This window comes from Agelaius tricolor, unplaced genomic scaffold, assembly GCF_023055355.1.
Source record: "Agelaius tricolor isolate 1412-34295 unplaced genomic scaffold, bAgeTri1.0.p SCAF_5, whole genome shotgun sequence".
Classification (NCBI taxonomy): Eukaryota; Metazoa; Chordata; class Aves; order Passeriformes; family Icteridae; genus Agelaius; species Agelaius tricolor.
Window position 1 is genome coordinate 35,124,822 of NW_027269265.1, and position 22,043 is coordinate 35,146,864.

The 22,043-nt window shown below is 37.3% G+C and overlaps 1 protein-coding gene across 4 annotated transcripts in view; it reads left to right on the forward strand.

Moving 5' to 3' along the window:
* Positions 1-22,043, forward strand: part of SIPA1L1 (signal induced proliferation associated 1 like 1) — a 200,803-nt gene that overhangs the window by 58,193 nt on the left and 120,567 nt on the right. For 3 of the 4 annotated variants that reach the window (XM_071427211.1, XM_071427214.1, XM_071427212.1), the window contains exon 3: positions 7,866-7,962. The gene's annotated coding sequence lies outside the window, so the exon portion shown is untranslated. Of the gene's footprint in view, positions 1-7,865; positions 7,971-22,043 lie in introns of all 4 variants that reach the window. The other variant, XM_071427213.1, reaches the window with a different exon arrangement.

The window sequence follows — 22,043 nt, forward strand, 5'->3', positions numbered from 1 at the left end:
ACCCAAAAAACTTACATTGTCGTTTTATTAAGTCAAACCTGTGTTGTCATTGTATCAGTCACTCTTCTGCTCTTGTACTTCTGGGTTGTTTTTCCCCAGCATGAATGAACAATTACTGAAGTGTAGAATCTCAGGTTGTTTAATGTACTTCATTAAGAATCTATAGCCTTACTATTCTGTTTCTTCCTAATCTAATTTCTCATATGAATAATTTTCTGAGTTTGTTTCCTAGAATTGTAGTTTCACTAGAAACAAGGATGTCTAGTATTCCTCTTATGATAAAATAATGAATTGTTCAGCAGTGAATGTTTCTCTCCAAGGATTTTAGTTACAAAGTGTTTTGGCCGCAGCATTTGCAGATAAACAAATGTGCTATTTTACTCCCAGTCCAAAAACATAGCAGAAGACCCCTGTCTTCCTTATATCTTCATCTTCTAACTTGAGTTCAGTGTTGTGTCTTGTAATTATTCATTTGGCTTCAGACCATGGTACTTTTAAAGGTTATGGATCTAGTGTTGGGATCAGTGTCCACTGACACCAATTGGGTAACTTTTCTGGCCTTGGGTTGAGCATTTGAAGCTGGGAATGAACTTTGATGGATCCATAATAGTTAGCTGTAATAATAGTCTCTGGATTCACAAGGTATTTTTTGTATTTTGCTTTTGGTTTGGGTTTATTAAAAATATTATGTTCAGAGTGTTCTGCAATTCTCTTTCTTCCCAGGGATAAATGAGCACCAAGTTCTTAGAATGTAACATCTCCTTTTATTAATGAAATGGCAGCAACTCTGAAATGGACAAGAATCAAGACAGATTCCAAAACTGTCTGTTCAGATAAAAATCTGGCATTGAAAAGGCTGCTGCTGTTCATGGTTGGGCATGTAGTTTGAGAACAATTATATTAGCACTGAGTTTTTTCTTTTTTTTATGTGCAATTTTACTAATATTCAGTAGCTGGTTCTGCTGCAATTCAAATATTTTCTCATTTGAAACTGAGTATAAAAATCTAATTTGTTTTTCCTTTACCCTTTCTCCTTGGAGATCTATCAAATTATCCTCTGGTTCAGATTCAAGCTCTTCATGGAAATTAGTCGTTCTGACCCCCTGTGAGGTAAATATTATTTTCATTAATAGGAAAATTGCAAAGCAGACAAGTAAAATTGCTTGTTTGAATTATGCAGAGCTCTAGACATGTGGTCAAATTGCTAGACTGCCTGTTTTCACTAAATTCTTTACACAACTTTTTTAATGCAAGCTGTAATAATATTCATACTATCTAAGCAGACAGAAGAATACTTTTTCTTGCTTCCTGAAGCATTATGTGACCAAGAGGACAACTATGAAATATTTTATATCTTGAAAAGTGAATAAATGAGCCGTCTACTGAGAAGAGTACAAAACAGTTTGCAAGTTTGCTGGGGAAACAAAGAATCCTTTTAAATATTATCTTAATCTGGCAAAAAGCATGAAGGTCCTTGAATGGGCAGAGAAACCTCAACTCTAATGGAAATGACTGAGTCTGCCAAGTGAATCAAATGGGAATGGAGATTTAAGGTGCTTGTCTTATAAAATGACAGATGATCAGTTTCTGTGAAATGCAGGAGAGAATATCTGGAATATCTTACTTTTGACTTTTTCTGTACGATGGAAATAATGAGTTCTGCTTTATCTCAAAGGCCCTGTAGATGGACTTTTTTCCCCCCATGAATGGAGGCTTGTAACATAGCAGAGCAGAAGTTTGGTTACATATGCAAAAAGCTTTCTAGCTAAAAAATTGTGTCTTGTTATTATAGTTGAATTTTCAGTTAGGGATAGAAGATATGATTTATGGAGTGTGAAACTTAGAGATTACTAGGATTTTCAGTTTGATAAAGTTTCACAGCTTTTGAAGACAATAAATTCTCCTTAACAGTGTAATTTTTCATATTGTCTTGGATATTTTGAAACTATACTATGTAGTAAATACCTCTTTTAGTGAATTTTTAGAGGCAGTAAACATCTCTACAACTTTTGACTGGGAAGCTTCCTTCTGTAGCAGGTGGATGTTGCTGATGTGCTGTGAAGGGGGCTGGAGACTTACACAAGTGAAGCTTACAGCACAAATGCACGTAACCAGAATCTACATTTGGATACTACTAGCTTAAATGCCTTTTTGGTGGTAAAGGGTCAAGTGTAATGGAGCTTCTGCAATCTTCCAGTATGTTTTGAAAGATGGGGCAAATGTGATTTCACGTGCTGTTTGGTGACACATAATCAGTGATGGTACTTTGGCTTTTACTCTGTTCACCGTTAGGTAGCTCTTTGCTTTCTTGTTTTGGACACCTAATTTGTGAAGCTAATGTTTTTGCTTAAATTTTGTGTATTATCAAAATGTTGCTGAAAAGCCTTCATATAAAGGGAGGTCATTTGCCTTTGCCATGGGTGGTAGAAGATGGAAGACCAATATTTTTGATGTACACTTGGCTGCTGGATGACCCTGGCAACTCATTGTCCTTCTCTTGTCTTGATTTCCCCTTTACATTTTATTTAATGATATTTACCTTATCTGCTAGGCACTTTGAACACTTACAGCCTGTAAAAGCATCCTAACAGCAGCATGTTTTCTATGATGCTTCCTCTGTTTTTATTGACAAACAGCTTTAAAATGGCAAAGTCAGTTGAGACACCAGCTCAGTCTTTCTTTTAACAGCAGATAGATGGATTAAAATTATCTGGGGGAAGGGATGGGAAAGCAGAATGGAAAAGTTGTGAGTTTTCAAACTGTGGATGTGCAAATTCTGTGCTGAATTTGCCCTTTCTAAATGTTTCTCCAGTATTTTCTGCTGTAGACAGATTATTAGTTCTGTCTTTGGCAGCAGTAACTCATTCTATGCTGTAAAATCCTGTCCTTCTTTTGTAGCTTAGCTGTGACTGCTAGACTGAAAAGTAAAAGAATTACTTCTATGAAGAGAAAACCTAACTTTTGAAGAGGTAATATTAGTATGAAGGATGGGTCATTACCTAATGTAAGGGGGAAAAGTGAACTCTGTGTATTTTTTAATGGTTTTCTTCATTATGAACTGTCTATTTGCATTCCTTGCATTCAAGTGCTTACTGTTGTCAGGACTAACTCCAAAGTTCACATTTTCATGGTTGTGCTCTGTAAACTCAACATTTCACTTCAGTTAGTCCAAGTGTAGATGTAAGCATTAGTTCATAGACAAGGAGCTCTTTCAATTTGGCAGCATCCTCTTTGTGTTGGTATTTTACTTGTAGACTGTACAGTTAGTAAAGGTAAACATTAAGCCACTTGTATGCTATTACAGTCACACTGTAGAAAAACTAGAGGCTAGAAAAACTACCCTCAGCACAGAAGTCTGTAAGCCATGGTGGTTGTGAATAATCAGGAAAAGTTACTACTTAATTCAGGAGAATGATGTTGTGAACATTAGGAGCTTTTTCCTGTTAAATTAATTTAAATGAAATTTTCACTACTGCTTTTGAGAAAAAATGTTAAGAATTCCAGTAATTGACTGTTGTTGACATGGCAGCAGAGTAGTTAATGAATTAAATGCAATGGTACTAATTTTGATTGATACTGTATAATTATGGTGTCAAAGGTATTTAACTTTTTATCAGGCTGTAAATCTGCATCAGATTTCTAGTCTACCCTTGAGAGAAAAAAATACATAGAATGGGAAAACCCAGACGCTCCCCCAACCTGAGCCATTTTACGAAAGAGTGTGAGCAAGTTAAAGTTTCACTAGTTCAGCCTACTTTCTTGTCAATACTGTATCTCTGAGAAACTCCTGGATGTCTTCGTGTCTGAAAAGCAAAAAGTAAATGTTTTCTCTGAATTTTGATGTCAGCAGCAGCAGAGTATCCTCTGACAGCCCTCTGTGGTTTTCTAGCTTTTTTTTCTATCCTACTAACTTTAGTCTGACTGGAGGTCTTAAAGCTTGAAGGTAAAAGACAGCCTTCCAAACTACCTTGAGCTGCTATGTTCTCACTAAGAAGAAATAAAATTTCATTTTTTACCTAAAAGTGAAATTTATGGAGAATACAAGAGATCTGATTATTCTGGCCATGACTCTTAAGGCAAGTGTTTTTTAACTTGACAAGCCAAGCATGAAGGGATGCACTTTCTTAAATTCTGGGTGTGATTCATTTGTTGTGTAATATTTTAATGTATTTTTGGTTTATTGGAATTACATGTTGATTAGTATTGAGAGAGGTTTTATTAATGTCACAAATAGTACTTCACTGTTCACCAAGGTGAAAGTCAAGATGGCTATGATTTCATAGATTAGTAGTAATCTACACATCTTATTTAATAAACAACTCCACCTTTTCTAGAATGAGGGATTTCAATTCTTAGAACTTTTTATAGACCATTATTTTTTGTGCTTGTTTCTACATCACCCTATTTTTTTTTCTTGTTTCTGTTTTTTGCCATTTCATATTCATTGGTTCATATTCTCCTTTTTCAGGAGGTTCTCCTGCTGGTGAGTTTTATAGCTCCCATTGATACTTCATCCCTATCTGTCTTTCTGACCCAGAAGAATTTGTGCTTCCCTGAGTCTCTGGAGCATTTTATAAGTAATTTTAACAAGTTAGTTGTGACTCTGATGAGTGTACAGCTTTTGCTTGCCATATAGTTTAGGTCAGGTCAGGCTTGATGCTTTTCAAAATCCTGTCCTGCCTGTGTTTCTGAGGTGTATGTGTAATAGGCATTAGCCCTTAACAATCATATAGTTGAAAAGTTGTAGAAGACTTGAGTTTACATTGTAGTAATGTTATTTATCAGTTTGTGTAATTCAGCATCTTCAGTGACAGCATATTTGGTTGGAGATGAAGCTTAGAACCCTGTGAAAGCTTTGGTTGCAGATGGCTTCTCAGGAGTACTGCTCTGTGGGCTGTTCTCTGCTGTGGCAGTGTTCTGTGGGTGCAGGAATTCAGACATCTGCTAGGCATTGGGCTTTGAAGTCACCAGCCCAAACACTCTGGGGAATTAGGTGCTGAAGTTCTGTCTCCTTGTGACTGGTTGCAAAATAGGTTGTAGGCTGATGTCCAATGCCATGGGAGAAGCAGCATCGCAGCATCTTTTCCCTGCAATGAATCACCTCATGTTTATTGAAGTTCACTGGTGAAACTCGTCCTGGCTGTCTTTATTCCCCTGGTAGTAATTGTGGTAATAATCAGCCAAAGCCTATATGTCAAAAGCCTTTTGTTTTTATTCTGAAGAGAAAGAGCTAATAAAAATATTTTCATATGTTTATGATGGCATGAGAACACTTCATAGAGGCTTCTTTATTTAGGAATTATAATACTCATAGGTGGTGCCTTCCAAAGGTAAACTGAGAAGGATATTTTCCAATGATGCTTGTTCCTTCTTCCTTTTGAAAATCAAAGTTCATTAATAGGACATCCTGAAAGGCCTGCTTACATCTCTTAGGAGATGAAGGGACTGACGGGTAGGTAAGGTAGGAAGGAAAAGGTTTTTTTATAAGTCTGTATGAGAAAGATATCTGAACTTGTGGTTATTTTTTCAGCAGTTTCAAATACTGTTAGATTCTGCTGAGATTAAATGCTAGTTACTCTTAGTGTTTTTAGACAGCATTCTCTCTCCTTATGTTTATGAACAAGCTTTGTCTACAATTTCAATACTTCTAATGTTATTAATTATGTAAGACTTTTAAAGCTTTGAGCTGCTGTTTCTGCAGGTGACTTGCTGTTTTATGAGAACAGCTTTTGCAGGTTGTGGCAGAGAAGTGGGGGAAGTGAAGCATTCCTTGGGTTGGTGGCAGATTCTGAGATCAGAGGGATGAATGTGCAAGGATTCCTCCTCTTGCTTGTAGTACTGCATATTGATAGCTGGAACATGGCAAACAACCCTTGAATTGTCTTCAATTAACACGTTTTGGTTTGTTCAAGAATGATGTCAGAAAATAGCCTTTTTCAGTAGAGCCAAGTTCTTTCTTCTCTCCCTCCTTACATACGCCTACAGTGATGTTTTTTCAGCTCTACAAGTGTGTGTTTTCTCACTCTCTCTGCTGTGTAGGCGGTCTTCCCAATCACAATTGAGCTTCACAGGCAATCTTTTATGAAAAAAAAAAATCATCTTTACACAGCAGGTCTATAATTTAATACCAAAGGAAATGGAGAGTTCTGGGTCAGAATTGGGATGTGTCTTAATAATGCTTGAATTTGTAAAGAATTTCACCTTAAAAAAAGGGAAATGGTTCTCTTGACCAGAAGGCCATTCACTACCTGTGAAATTGTTTCACATTCTACCTGAATGATTTGCCAAAATGTCAGTTACAATGACAAACAAATAGACTTTAAATCTTACACTTGCTTTATTAGACTAAGTTATAATTGAGCTTTTCTATCCTAGAATTAGAATGTGATTCTAATAAAAAAGGCAAACTCAGTTTGTTGACAATATGAAAGTTAAAATGAAGCTCTTCTGGGAGTGTTGCCTTATTTTAAACATGATTTTAGTTCTCTCTGCCTTTTATAAACTGCTTTTGCTGCACTGCATTATTATTTTTTGTGTACTGCAGCTCTTTTGCTGATGCCTCTCATTTCACCAAGGTCTTAATTTCACACAGTATTTTCTAAATAAGCCTAAACTTGCAAAAGAAACCCCTCAGCTGTATTTTTAATTGCTCAAAAAAGACAGCAATGATTATTTTCCTGAGTTCTATTGATAACATTATTTGGCATTTCTTAAAGAATTTTTGTTGATGCTAGTGTTCTTGCCACCAGGTAGGTATTCTGAGTTTATCTGAGTTTCTTCAACTTTGTAAAGAAATACTTTTGGGAGAGTAGCAATGGGTAGCTTAAAATTTGCTTATCAACCTATCAAATTTCAGCAACAATTATTACACATAGCCCTTGTATTTTGGTTTTCTGTGCAGCTCATGCTGCCATTGCAGCTGAAAGGAGCCATCTTTCTCGGCTTCTCCTGTCTGATACCTTTTCTGCCTAATGTCAGCTCAGGTGCTCACGTAGCTGTGCAGTGAACTGGATTGGGGAAAACCAGGCTGGAGAAGAATCTAGGTCTTTTTCTTTAGACTCCTTAGTTAGAGCTGGATCTTAATCTCTCTTTGGTATGATTCACTGTACATCTCCTCTAACACGTGAGCTTGGTGGGAGTAGAGTAGACAAAAATTCATTGGCAGTATGTGCTCTGCCTCCAGCTTGTGCCTCTGCGGAGTTCTCGGGACTGCAGCATAAATCTCCATGGTTACATCTGTTTGCCCGGTCTAATTTTAGAGGACTCATATCATCTAGAGATGCAAGCCTTCTGTAGCAATAGGCAGAGGTCAGATGTTAAGAGTAATTCTGAAAAAATATGGATTATAATTTACCGGACCTGGTAAATAGCAAGGACCAGCTCTGAAACCTTTACATTTCCTTCTACACTTGGGAGAATTTTAGGGTACTGCAGCTGGTGACTTAGATAAAAACTCCTGCTCTCCCTTGTTTTTGGCATGTGTTACAGACTTTATGTTGAGCAGTGAGAGAAAAAAAGTGGGCCACAGCACTGCTAAATGTCCCCTTTCTTTCAGGCGTTGCCAAATGTGTGTTTAATCTCTAAATGCCTGGCAGAATGCGTTCTGGAAGAAAATAACGATTCAGAGAAGGGGTGATAAAAGAAGGGTTGGGATTGTTGTAGTGAGAAAATTATCATACAGGCTTTCTCAGATATGTAAGCTATGTGCAAAAACATCTATAGATTCACAGTTTTATAAGCCTTCATTGTTGCTTCTGGCTTCTCACAAGCACAATTTTCAGAATACCCTTTACCTTTTGAGAAGTATTTCATTTGATTGCTTCCCATTCAAATTTTGTTCATGCCCATGATCTTTTTGCTTCTAGGTTTCACTGTGGTATGATTCATCAGAAGTAGATTGTGACGTCCACTGGGAGTTTTTGCTGAAGCTGCATATGTCTGCTTTCTCAGGAATTTGGATAGGTAAGAGGGTATGTTCTGGTTTCTGTACCTTCTGACCTTTTGGAGTGCTGCTAGTTGTCACAAACTGTTGTGTCTGACTGCTGATAGTGTGTAATGTTTCATGCAGTGTGCAAGGGGTGGTCTCCAGCAGGATGCTTTACCCCAGGTAGTCTGACTGCCACAGAGTGCCAGACTCTATCCCAGGCTGTTGCTGAATGCTTTCTCTATACATCAGTGTTTTTCTACAGGGACATGCAAGGGAACTAGATGGCTATTCCCCCCCCCCACCCCCTGCCCCGGAATGTGTAGAAGGGTTTGCAAAAGCAGGTTGGACCGTGTTCAGACTGTGACAGAATGCCTGCTTTTGTCACGTTTTCTGAAACACAGCAGTTCTTGTACGTGGTTTCTTTTAATCCACTTGTGAAACTAAACTCACGTTGTAAGAAAGAAAAGGATGATTCTTCTGGATGTGCCTGATCCTTGGAAAAGACTTGCTTTTAGTACATGATCTGTCCTTTCACAGAGTAATCTAATTAATTAAAAGGTAAAATGGATGCAACAAGTGTGAGATGCTGCACTTTTGCCCATGCAGCCTTGCCATCTGCATTATGCCAGATGCAAGTCCTTGACAGGTGTGTAATGACCTGGTTCAAGATGGTGTATGAAGAAGGTTGGAAAATTGCAGTGTATGGGTTTGGGGTGTGGAAGGACAAGAGATGGCGAGCAGTGGTGTTGGTTTTGCAAAGATAGGTGGGGTTGGATTTGTTTTCGGATGGATCAGCTTCCTGAATTAACTCAACAGGTTGTGCAAGCAGTAGTGCTGCCTGGAGGGAGGTGACCAGGATTTGCTATGGACTGCAGGGAGAGCAAAACTGGAGATCTCAATTAAGATTAGTTGAAGCAGATTTGCAATGAGGAAGTAAAAGCATAACCCCCTCCACTGAACATGTTTTAATCATGTGTTTATTAACACCTAGTGAAACCTATAGGTATAGGATATGCAAAGGAAGTCCAGTCTGGAAGTAAAAGTGGAAAAAACAGGTCTGCCAAAGGAAAAACCCTCCCTTGTAACATTGATTCATCAGTCTGTTGGATGTCAAAACAAACAAATAGGTTTCTTATGTGAGACAATCTGCCCTGTAGTTGTTGCAGTTGCCTTGAAGGATGTTGTTGTATCAAAAGCACCAGTTTAAAACTCTCCTTCTGAAACACTGTCAGCATAGCCTGCTGCATCCTGTTGGCAGAGATTGAACTTCTGACGTTTGACTTCTGGTAGTGATAAAACATTTCAGAGGACCTCTATACTGGAAACAAATGTATTTGTTCACAGATCTATCAGGGCCCTTGGAAAAGGCTCTTTTAATTTTGTCTTTTCCCTTGAGGAATTTTACCTTTTCATTTGACATGATCTTGAGTGTTGATTTCTACACACAATCATTATTGGGGTTTTTTTTTTTTTTTTTTGATATATAGGTCTCAAAGTTACCACAGAGGAGAAAATAGTGTCCATGTCCTTTGCAACACACAAAAAAATAATTTTTTTTTTAAATGAAGTTCGTGGTTCCAAGAGGCTATTTAGAATCATGATACTAGTGAACACTGTACTGGGGCATGCGCAGTGAAAAAAAGCTGTCTTGAGTTATGAAGAGCAGTCTTAGTAGTTTAACTTACTTATGGAAAGTAAATGAGTATTTTTCCCCCTACTATGTTTGGATTCCACAGTCTAGGGTTCTTGTCACATACTTTCTGTAAAGAATGATGAGGTAATTAAACTTCATTTTGCCAGTGCTGTTACCATGTTACACCACTGAAACATCGAAGCTGGTAAATTCCTTTTTATTATACACATGCAATTTTTTGTTCAAAGTGGAAATTTTTCTCAGTGGAATTTAAAAAAAATTGAAATTCCATACTATAGCAAATCTAGTAATACAAAGTTATACTTAAAACCTAATTTATTTCCTCAGCAACAGTTTTGGTTACTGGTTGTTTATGAATGCATAGGCTCATGGTCCTATAAACCCAGTCTTGTTTACTGAAATTCTTGAAAGCTGCTTCTTAATATGGTTATGTTCAACTCCCAGCAGGTTCTACAGCTGGAAGTTGAACATAACCATATTAACAAGCAGCTTTTTTTAGGAATAGTATCACACTCCAATAAAGCTGATATATGTTTGTTTCAAATACAGAATCTTAATTTGATTTGTAAGAATATTTAGGTGCAAAACATTCAGCAGCATCAACTTAGTTTTGTTAATTCCCCACATTGTTCTATAGATGCTGGCTGACTAAAACTTGTCAAATTCTTCATAAAACTTAACCTCAGAACTGAACTTAAAATGAAGAAGAGGACTGTGGGGAGGGAAGAGGAAGAGATGGCCACTGTGTGCAAGTGGCTGATGTTGACATTAAGTTATATATTGTTGGTTTTATCTGTACTATTCTTTTCCTGCTGACAGGTTGAAGTCCTGTGGCTTCATTTGTTCACTAGTAAAAAAGTTTTGTTGGGTGGGGTTGAAATGGAAAAGGCTTTGCCTTGGTGATTCTTGCTTTTTCTCAGGGTTGTGTTTAAGAGTACATAGTGCTGTGTTCCCTGCAAAGGAAGGCAGGAGCTCTTTGGGTACTGTTTCTCTGAATAGCCAGGAGCAGAGTTGTACAGAATTGTGTTCCTTCCTTACATTTTGCAGGTTTTAATTTTTTTTTTCCCAGTGTTTTCCCCAAGGTTTAGTTGGTGATTATACAAAGGATTTCTGTTATTAGGACTGTGTAGGTTTGTAGTTCAAGTTGCTTCCCTGAGGAGTCTGAAGAAATTTAGGAAGAACCCATGCAATTAGTGCTTACAGTATTGGCCTCTTTATAAAAAAAGGGTGTTCCTTGATGAGTGCACTTTTATATATTTTGAATGCATGTACTTGTGCACACATGCACCTGTGAGTCAAAGAAAATGGATATATTGGATGCGTGTATGTTCCCAAGTTAGTGATTGCCTTGTGCAATGTATTTGTACTGTGGTATTGCAATGTTATCTACAGTAATTATGTTTAAATGCAGAAAAAGAAGTGGAAAGTGCTTAGCCTACTTTTATGTTCTTTTATGCTTAAAAACAGTGTGGTGAATTAGTAGAAGTTGGTATGAGATAGATGACAGATTAGTTAATGTATTTGAGAACTGGAGAATTGCAATAAAATCCTTCAGGAAAACAGGATAATATTCTCAATAGTTAAATATGTCCATTTTAGTAGGGAATGGGTGTTCATAATAAAAGTCTCACCTTCATTTCATTGTGTATGAGACTGAAGGGGTTGGATATTCAGAAGGTAAGTGTATATGAGTGAATGAAGAGAGGAAAGCCTGAATCTCATTAATTCTTGGCTATCTCTAAGCTGGTGAGGGTTTTATGCTTTGACATGTTTTTTCTTAGTCCAAAAAGATTATTTAATAGTATGGATTGTAATAATCCATACTCTTTCCTGCAACAGGCACCTGTTGAATAGGCAGGCCAAGAATGAGGCATGCTGTCTGCAAACTTCCTGATTCCAGAATGGTTAGGCACACCCAAGTTAGCATTAATCTACCTAGCCTGGATTTAAAATGATTGCAAGGATTTAACAGCATGGATTTTAGCATAGCGTATTTGAGGCTCACTAGAAGTCTGGGTGCTTAATCACTGCAATCCTGTGCCCTGCAAATTGAGGGTTTTGTAAAACTGAGTTCTGTAGCTCATATAAATGTGGAGAGCTGTTGGTAGATTAAATACATACATTATTCTGTGAATTTTTCCTAGCTCTCCCCTTAAGGTGGTAGTAGTGTGACTTGGAACTAGTAAGTATGTACTTAGTACTTTGTATGATTACACATGTATACTGATTAATAAACAAGATGTTTTCTGTTTATTAAACAGGAAAGCAGCTGATTCTGCTATATTTAACATTTTATGGGACTGGCTGGGGAAGAATGAGCAATTGTCGTGTTTTGATTTTTATGCATTGTTCAGCTTGCACATTGCTAAAGTACATTGTGCTGTGCTTCTTAAACTTGAATAGCAGCACAATTTTGCAGTTCAAGATTTTCATTGTTTCAGGTGAGTAATAAGAATCAGCAATTAAATAAATCTGAGACATTGAATGGATGTGAAATTTGTGAGTTCCACAGACGTGGAAGTGTAGGAAACCCCCCAGTAAGTTCACATACTGAATAAAGCACCAAAACCCAACAATGAAAAACCCAAACTAAAAGAAACCAACAAAAATAAATAGTCCCTCTCCAAAAAAACAAACCCCCACAACCAAAGAGCAACAAACAAAAACTGGCAAACCCCTGACAAAAGAGACAATAGAGCAGCAAAATGTGGACTACTAGTGTTATTTCCCTGCTTTTTTACCTGTAGAGAGCCAAATACTTTATTCATTTGTAAAGTGTTTTAAGAACACATGGAACTTCTGCTACTACAACTGCACTGACCATGAGATTTCCTAAATTCATGCTTCTGAACAGATGCATCAGCTTGAAATACAACATTTCTGTAGAAAGTTTCAAAGACAATGTTTCTGGCAATTCAGAGGTGAACAATTCTTAAATGATTTCACTACCTAAAAGCAAAAAGGTGTCCATTCAGTGGTAGTCCTTTTATAACTCTCCTTGATCAAATTCCTTCCTTCTCTTGATTGCTCCCTTCTTATATGCATTGTAATTTTTTTCCTCCAGTTTTTCAGTACCCTTCTTAAGCTATAAAACCGAATTTCTCTGTGCCAGACAAAGTAAAATAACTGCTTTGCTCTCTTAATTGGTGTTCTTTTGTTTAAAGAGTAGTGGCTTAAGATTAGCCACAGCTATGTGTTTTGAGTTTTCTATTGGGAACACAGATTCAAGGAAGCTGACTAGTAAATTGGAGTGATGCTCAGAGCTGTCACCTGTGAAGATCAGAATTCACACTTTCCACTTGAGATCAGAGAAGATCAGCTTGCTTTTCAGCCTAATTGTATTCACTGCTTATGCATAATGCAAACCCACAACTTAACTCTGCTCCATTTGATGAAAGATAAAGATCAGTGCCTACTAGACAGTGTGATGCTAGCTTTACAGATCCCATCAGCATCAGGCATTAGTCATGGTTTTTTATGTATAAAACATAGCATGCATGTCTGTACACATCATAATGGAAATGCATAGATTTAGCATAGAATACCAGGTTGGAAGGGACCTCAAGGATTATCTGGGCCAATCTTTCTTGGCAAAAGCACAATTCTATAGTCAATGATGACCCAGCACTCTGTCCTTCCAAATCTTAAAAGTGTCTGATGTTGGGAAATACACTACTTCTCTAGGGAGATTATTCCAATGGCTGATGGTTCTCAGTATGAAAACTTTCCCTCATGTCCAATTGGAATCTCCCCAGAAGCAACTTGTGCCCATTACCCTTTGTCTTTTCCATGTGACTCCTTGGAAGAGGGAAGTCTCAGTTGTCTTTGTAGCAGTAATAGTAATGCAATTAATAAGTAGTGCTTTCTAATAATCTTGCTGTGTGTAGATTTTATAGCATGTTGATCTCTTTAGTCTTTCGCCCTGTGTATGTAGATGAATTTGTCATCAGTCACTAGTTCATTCTGTCAATTCCTTGTGTAAAAGCTTGGTACTAATACACAGCTCTTTGGTCCCTCAAAGCTATGCTATTTATTACATTGACCTTTAATACCACTAATACATCTTTTCACGGAGTCTTTTACAGCTTATAGATTTTTTTTTTAACAAAGGAAGCTTTCAATTTTCTGATTCATCAGAGTAGTTGAAAAATCAGCTTTGGCTTTATGCATAGCATATTTACAGAGGCTTTATGTGTTTGAGCTGTAGTCTCTGATGCCTGCTCATCTGCAATAGAAAATGAAAGGAGAAGAAGCAAGGTTCATCATTAAATCTCATCAAGTTACATTTTTGCATTTATATATGCATATTAGAAAACATTCAAAACTGGCAAATCTAGGGTGGCAAAGACTTTTAAAGTTGAGGAATTGCTTGGATAGAATTAAATTGGGATGTGGCATGGTGGATTTTTTGGGTTTATTGCTGTTGGCATTTTCTGTGTGTGTGTGCATGCAAACCTTCAGAGATCATGTGAGAATGGTCCCCTCCTTTAGCCACAACAGTGTCCCATAGTTTGTGAGGCTCAGTGTTGGGATGTGTCAGGTGTCCAAGGCTGCCCCTAGAGCATGCTGGCCTGGCCAGCCTTTAGTTCCTTCATTCCATCTGCACATAAAAGAAAGGCAGGAAAGCTGCTTCTTCATCTGGTTGTTGGACCAAGCTGTTTACTTTGTTGTGCACATGTGAAGTGTTTGGATGCTTCTGCTTGTGTAGCTGTGACACAAGAAATGCTGGAGAGGACAACATATTTTAATTTTTTTCCCCTGCTTCTTGTGATATTTTTTTCAAGTTAGCCATGTCAGTACTGGTGTAGCATTGCTCTTAAAGACTTTAATTTCTTTGTGTGATAGTGATACCTCAGGAAAGCAGCCACAGTTGTTCTTACTTCCTCTTGTTGCTTTGTTCTTGGTAATGTTTCTAAAGCCTGTAGACCAGAAGTGCAGTAAGCTTGTATGTCTGTGTGGTAGTGCAGATATAATTTTTCAGATAATGAGGAAGCACTGAACAATCATTGTTTATTTTAATCTTTTTCTTTGTGTTATTTCTTGTTCTGTTTTTACTGTGCTCTTTTTTCCCTTATTTTTCTCTACTGCTTTTCAGCATTTATTTTCTTCAGCATATCTTTAACTTTTTATTCCTCTTTTTCTCCCTTCTGGTGCTTAGGTTAGAGCTCTTTGCAGAAGTTTGCCGAGGAGAAAGGCTGAAGTTTAGAACCAGAGCACTGTTCCCTCCTCTGAGAAGGGAAAACTGCTTTAACCTCTCTTCTCTGAGATAAGTTGCTCTTGAGAGGAGGTTGTGTGGAAGAAAGATGAACTATGGCTAAAGCCTGAGGACGTTGTTGGCTGGGATTAATTTAGAATCAGAAGCTTATAGCATTTTACAAAACGTTTACATGCTTAGCTGTGCCGGGAGTATAAAGGGAGAGATGTGTGCATTGGAGATCTTTGCTCCTTGCATCTGTTCTTGACTATAAAAGGGAAGCAGAGGTTTTCAGTCTAACATTTGGTTAGACTGAAAATTTGAGAGAGAGAGAAGAGCATGTAAATGCAGTGGCTACTTAATATTTTTGTTGTAGAGTTAAGTTGTGAGCCAAGTGCTCTTTCTTGGATTATTTTGCAAAGCAGTTGTCATTTTTTCATTACTAAAGTTAATCTGGGGTTTTTAGCTTTGCTTTTATTAAAATGGCTTAAAATGTAGAAGGTAATGTTGAGGCACCTGACCATCTTCAGAGACATTACAAGGGTATTCCAAAAAGCTGGTTAAATATTTGGACAAGTTGGATACATTTTCTCATACACTGAAATTTAATTGTTGTCCTTCATCCAGAAGTCCAGTTAGCTTACTCCGGTCAAATCAAAGTTCCCTCTCCACAAGTGTGTTGCATCTGGCAGAGCACAGCAGCAGATGTAAATGGAGGAAGATAGCAAGGATTTGTAGCTGTAGACTTAATGTCTTCTATCTCAGGACTTTCTGAATCAGGAAATCCAGTATCCTTTGCTCTTTGTTGCCTTTCTCTTATACTTCCTAATTCTGCAAGAGTTTTTTTTTAATTTGGAGGAGCAGAACTGCATGTGGTACTGATGGCAGAAGTCTTACATGGTGATATGATGGAGAACCAATGTTCTTCTCAGAATAATTCCTAATGCTGTCAATGCATGCAGTTTTATGTTGCTGGGGGTTTTTTTTGTGAGTATTGGAGTATAATTTGGTGGATACAAATATCTTCATAGTCTTCAATATAAAGAATTCTACAATGAATTGAGAAATGCCAGGTAGTATTTAAATGGGTTTGATTTTCATATTTGATTATCTGTTTGGTACAGCCACCTAACTGTGGGTGCTTCAGGGCTGTAAGGCATTGCAGCATGTACAATATTCCAGGGTTGGGCTCCTGTAGTCATGGTTAGGGCTTAAACTCTCCCAAACTTACTCTGGATCAATGATACCTCTACTAAGGTGTCCAGAGGTGTGCCTACTGCATTTTTGTTACCTATTTCAACTGTTACTCCATGTTCACCAACTAATATGACTCTTAATTTTTTCTGGGATAGTTGTACAGTTACATATCTTAAGTCCAGAGGGGGCCTCAGAGAATAAACTAAATGGTCTTGGTGCTCTGAGGACACTTCTGGAGTTGTTCATTTACAGAGCAAAGAGGATTGTGGCTGATCTTCTAATGTTTTTATATAATCAGGATTTAAGCTGTTTTCTAATTTTGCCTATTAAATGAAAACAGAGATTTAGCCTTTTCCTTGAATGAGGTGATTCCAGAGCAAATCAATGTAGAAAACCTCCAGAGACCCTTTAGAGAGCTTTACTGTGCATGTGGGAAATTGCAGGAGTGTATTAGTACATACTTTGAAATTTTGGTATGGAAGGGGCAAACATGGCCATTATACAAAATCTGAAGGTGCTAGAGAAGCTGCTTGCTATTTTATGACCAAATGACTACTGTTACTGCTTCTGTACTTTTCCTGACAGATTTTTTTTGTCCAAAATTCTATTATGAGAGAAATAGACTTTTTTTGTCCTTTGGTAAGCTGTCATGAACTGACATTTTTCTCTTCCCTTTTTAAAATAAAACCAATCCTTGAGGCTGAGGTTTGGGTTTGCTATTCCAGCTGTGAGCCTTATAGAGACTGCTGCACGTTCTGTTATCTCAATTGAAAACACCGTTTACCTATAAAACAATTTTAGTCTGTTAATACTTGTGCAGGGGTTGGGCTTCTGTTCTAAATGGACTGGTGAAGTTTTGAAACAGTACATCTTGCTTAGCATTTTGATTGTTGGTGCAGCTCAGGATCATCCTGATCATGGCTGATATGAATTAAAAAATATCCTTCTTTTATGCTTTTATGACTAGACAAGTCAGCTGAAATAAACCATTTTCATATTTTTCTTATTTAATCTGTACTTGATTGCTTTTTTACAGTTAACTTTGTGGTTTACAGTACTAGCTTAGTGTAGCACAAATGCACCAGGCCTGCCATTTTCATTTAGTGTTTGAAAAATAGTGTTTGAACAGTAACTACAACTGACAAGGAATTAAAGAACTATGTTGAAGTGCTTTTAATGGTAAGTAGTACAAAAAAAATCAGAAACAGCTATGTCAAAATGTGTTTGTACTTTGTGGTAGAGGAGCATACATGAGTGCATAGGGTTTATTTTGAGTTTCATAGGAGCAAAATTTAAAATGTATTGAAGCATAGAGACATTATCTTTTCTCTTGCTTAAAGTAATGTATTTAATATTACACTGGACAGTGGTCATTTGGAGAAATTTTTTGCCTGGTTTAAGTAGCTAAAAAGCTCCTTTATATCTCTAATGTTTAATAATAATTATTTTCCTAAGTCCCTTTTATTAGACTGAGGGGTTTTGCAGTATGTGTTCTAACGCATGATTTATATTGATAAGAGTATACAGGGTAATGATAGATCAGGTAAGAGCAGGAGTAACCTCAGAATCATTTGCATTTATTGTAACACAGTACAGTCAATATAAAATGTAACACATAGACCAATATTTTGTGTTCATATAGACCAGATGGTGCTTTCTTGTATTTGGATAGGTACACACTGATAAATTCAGTAATGAACGAACTTTTTGCAATAAAGTGTCTAATGTAAAATTATCTTTATTCTAACAAAATACTTTTCAAAAGAAGCTTAACCATCCCCTACCCCCATCCCCAAAACAAAAAGCAAACCTAAGTTCTAGGGAGTTTTATTTATGGTGATCTGAGGCTGCTGGCTAATGTTTTCAAGATTGAAAATCCTCACAGTAATGTAGGATTTATTTTCTGGACTTAAACAGCTGTCCAAACATCTACTGATTCTCTAATACAATGTTGTTCTGTTTTCTGTGTGTTTTGTGGTTAAGAGAGAGGATTCTTAAAGATATACTTGATATGTAGAAATCCTCTTGTCTGAAAATGGAAGTGCTAGACTAAGAGCCATGACCTGTAAATTTGCCAGCTTGCCACAGATTAATAATACTACTGTCTCTTTTAATTGCTGGGATTTCTGCATAAAGTACTTCTTTGCCTTTTGGAGGCAGGGGGCTTCACTTCATTTATTTATCATACCTGGGAGTTGATGGTTGTGAAGACTGGTTGGACAGTGAGATGAGTGTTGCTATAATTAAGAGCTCACCACTGTTTGTTCTGTCTCACAAGTTCCCAAACAATAACAAAATGTAGGACACAAATAGTTTAGGGAATTGTTTCCTGATGGGAAATACAATGTTAGGAGAGAGGTCAGCCCGCTGTAAGGCAATGGTAAAATCATTGCTATTCCTGATTTTCAATAGTATTTATCTCCCTTTTGTTGTAACAGTGCTGCCTTGTTCAGGTGGATATGCTAATCTGTGGAGCTAACATGTTTTACTTTTACTATGTTGTGGAATGTTTTTCTCTTGTTCGCCAGATTCTTTGTTTTCTCTCTAAATGCAAACGTGAGGGTTGCTTTTAAACCTTTACAAAATCTGCCATACATCCAGTTAGGTAATTGGAATGTTTTGAGTTCTGTTTCTGAAAATGGGAGCTAGTGCATCTGAAAACACTGCCTTTTGCCTATAATATCAGAGCAATAGCACTTTTTTTTGTACATAGGCCGGTGGTTGCCTCCTTTCCTCTTGCAGTACTGCGGGTACTCTTTCTGCAAGTGGAGGAGTTTTGCATTCCTTATCATGTGTGACTGTTGGACCCAGGTCTCGTGGTCTGGTTTCACAGATGATTTGGAATAGCCCTGAAGGTGTAATCAAAGTCTTGTTCTGTCCTTCAGCAAATATTTTCACATGATATGTAAGGAGTCTTGGGTTTTCAGATAGCTTTATGTTATTCTGGCTTTTAGATCTCTGAACTAGTAAATATACATACGTATTTTTAAAGGAAAAGGGGAATGCTGCCTGTTTGTGGCTTTCTGACTGGTGTGTGTGTGTGTTTGCCACTCAGTTTCAATACATGGATTCATAGAAACTAATGTGTATATGTGAATAATGTACTAGCCTTACATTTCTGCAGAAAAAAATGTTGCTGAAGGCATTGGCACAGTGGTTGTCTAAAATCTAAACAAGCATTTCTGGAATTCTGAATTTTTGCAAAGGCCTGAAAGATGGTGTCATATTTCAGGATGGGCTGTTGACACTCCAACTCTAATAATTGCTTGAAGTCTGTCTGATGTAAATACGTACTGGATTTGGTCAAGTATGAGTTAGAATTTTATTGCTCGTTCACAGGACAGCTGAAAAATAAAATAAAAGCTAAAATACACATGTGACAGACCCAAAATAAGTGTGTGCACACACACCTGTTAGTAAAGTCTAAATTGTTTTACATTAATGGTGTAAACAAAGGGTATGATACCAGCTGGAGTCAGAATGCAACTGCTGTCTAGAAGGAAAAAATCCTCACATTGAACCTTGTTTTAAATTTTAACTGCATTTAAAATGAATTGCAAAGTGTGAATTGCCAAGTAGAATTAGTACAAATATCAGTAGTACTGTCGAGTATGAAATCAATTCTATTTTAAAAATTCCATGTTAATTTTACAAGAAGATCAAGAAAGGAGAAAACTGAAATTGGAAGGAATTTTTCTATTTGTGAAGGGAAGGTGAAGGGAAGGAGAAATCTTTTAATATGCACTGTCATCTAAAACAAGTCATAGAAATGAGTTCATACATAAAGACTGGTTTTTTTCCCATTTACTGTAGATGAGACACCTCTTGGAAAGTCAAATAACTATATTAAGAAGACAAAGGATTTTTTCTTCCAGTTGTTATCAATCTCTTTTTAGTTGTCTTAGAACTAGATTTTCAGGATTTGTTCCTTAGAATACACAAGAATGATGTATGTGGTATTTTGATGCTGGGACAATGGTGTTGACTAGACTTGAAACAGCTTAACCTCATGTGCTCAGTGGTCTTATCACCTTCTCAAATTGTATTTGGCTTTCAAGATGAATATCAGGTTTATGACTCTTAAGTCTGTGATCCTGTATAGCTTCTCTTTTCTGCTTTATTACTCTTAATATGGATGCTTCTGCATGTGGGTAGGTTTTTTGTTAAATGATCTTTTTCAGAGTTATGATATTTGGTTTTGCTCTCGCTTGCATGGATGTTATCAAGTGTGTTTTAGAATCCCTGATTTCTTAAGCTCACTTAGGATCATCTCCTTCATATTCCTTGCAACTTCTGCCCCCTTTGCCCCTCTCCACCACCTCCTTAGTTTGGTGTCATTTGTAGATTCTTCAAGGATGCCTCTGTTTGGTCACCAAAATTAATAAACTAAACAAAATCTGCTACAGGTCAAGTTCTAGCTGCACCAACCCAAAATCCTTTCTGTTTTGGTTTATTTTTTTATACTCAGCCATTGGTTTTCTGAAAGTGAATCTTCCAGTAGTTACCATTATCTACACTAATTATTTTGGATTTAGAGTCTCCAGGTTATGTTGAACAGTAGTTGAACTTGCATAAGCTGCACCTGCTACTTCAGTAAGACATTTACCCAAGAGAGAACACTGTATTGTTTTGAGGCTTCCTGACTATCAGTTATCATTCTCCCCTAACTTAAATCACTCTTCTTTTCCCCCAGCAATGTATCCAAATCTTTCTAAGCATCAGAACTACATTGTTTGTCTTGCTACTTAAGTAATTTCCCACTTGCCTACTATTGCTATGAGACATATACCCTATTTCATATTGCTCTGGGATCCCTATCTTTTACTGGTCCTCAAAGCAAGTCAGTAATACCTTAGAAATAATTTAGACTAGTTCTTTTATATATTCTAGTGTACATTATTGTAAGTAGCTGGCTTAAACTATGCATTCATTTTTCTAATTCAAACATCAGTTTGGGTTTCTTTAAGGAGAATTTATTTCGAGTGTTTTATGCTAACTTTTTGGCCTCTTCCTTGTGGAGCTTTAGAGTATTGGGGTCCCTCATTTTCTAGATCAGATTCTACAATTGGCTGGCAATGGTATGTGCCACCACAATTTTATTTATCTCTGCAGGCTTTGACAGCCTGGGTAAGATCCAGAATCAATGTGTGGGCCGTCCAAGCCAGCATGCTATTGAAAAGCTGCCATTATGCAACTCAATCTTAATGAACTGGAGAGCAGTGTTGGTATTTCTCAGAATTAAAGAGATAATGCTTGTCCTTTGTTGTTGTATTGGGAGTGTGATTTGTAGCCAACCGCCCCCAGAGACACCTTGCAGAGCTCTTCTGGACTGGTATTTCACTCAGGAAGACTTGGAGGGAATAGCTAATTCTCTGTTGGTATTGCTAACCACCTACTTGTGTGTATGGTGTTTTTCTGCAGTTCCTATTTGGACAAGACTAGGACTGACTTAAAGGTCTTCTTGCCTTAGTCAGAACAGTATAAAAGAGCACAGAGGAGGTTCTTGGCTTGCGAAGATATAGAGTGCTGTACAAACGAATGGCTTTTATGACTATTTTTGTTGTACTATATCTGTCATTTGAGCAGACTTGCTGTAGCTTCTGGAACAAAGAGTGTTGCTAGGTATCTTCTAAATGTACCCTGTAACATAGGCCTTGGGACTGTCTTGCTGATAAGGTTTCCCCTTGTTCCTGGCTGGAACCACTTAGTGGAGGACGGTGCTTGAAAATGTCTGTTCAAATAACCGTAATGCAGTTACATGTGCTGAGAACTGAAGCCATGGAGACCAGAGGTGAGGCAGAAATCTCTGACTTTTCTTCTAAATGATTGCTGTTTAACAAATTTCTTGGTGAATTACTGATCCAGCACTGAGCATCCTTTGCTGGTGCTGCCAATTACGCGGCTCTAACAGAACACTCAAAATCTTAGCTCCAAAGTGTGGTACTCTATCTCTTCCTTTATTTAGTTCTGTGAAATAGACTATACTGGTAAATTCATGACATTAAAGAAGAATGGAAAGCATACAGATGCAAATTCAATCTGGTTTAGTGTTTTTTTCCATGTAGGTTTTG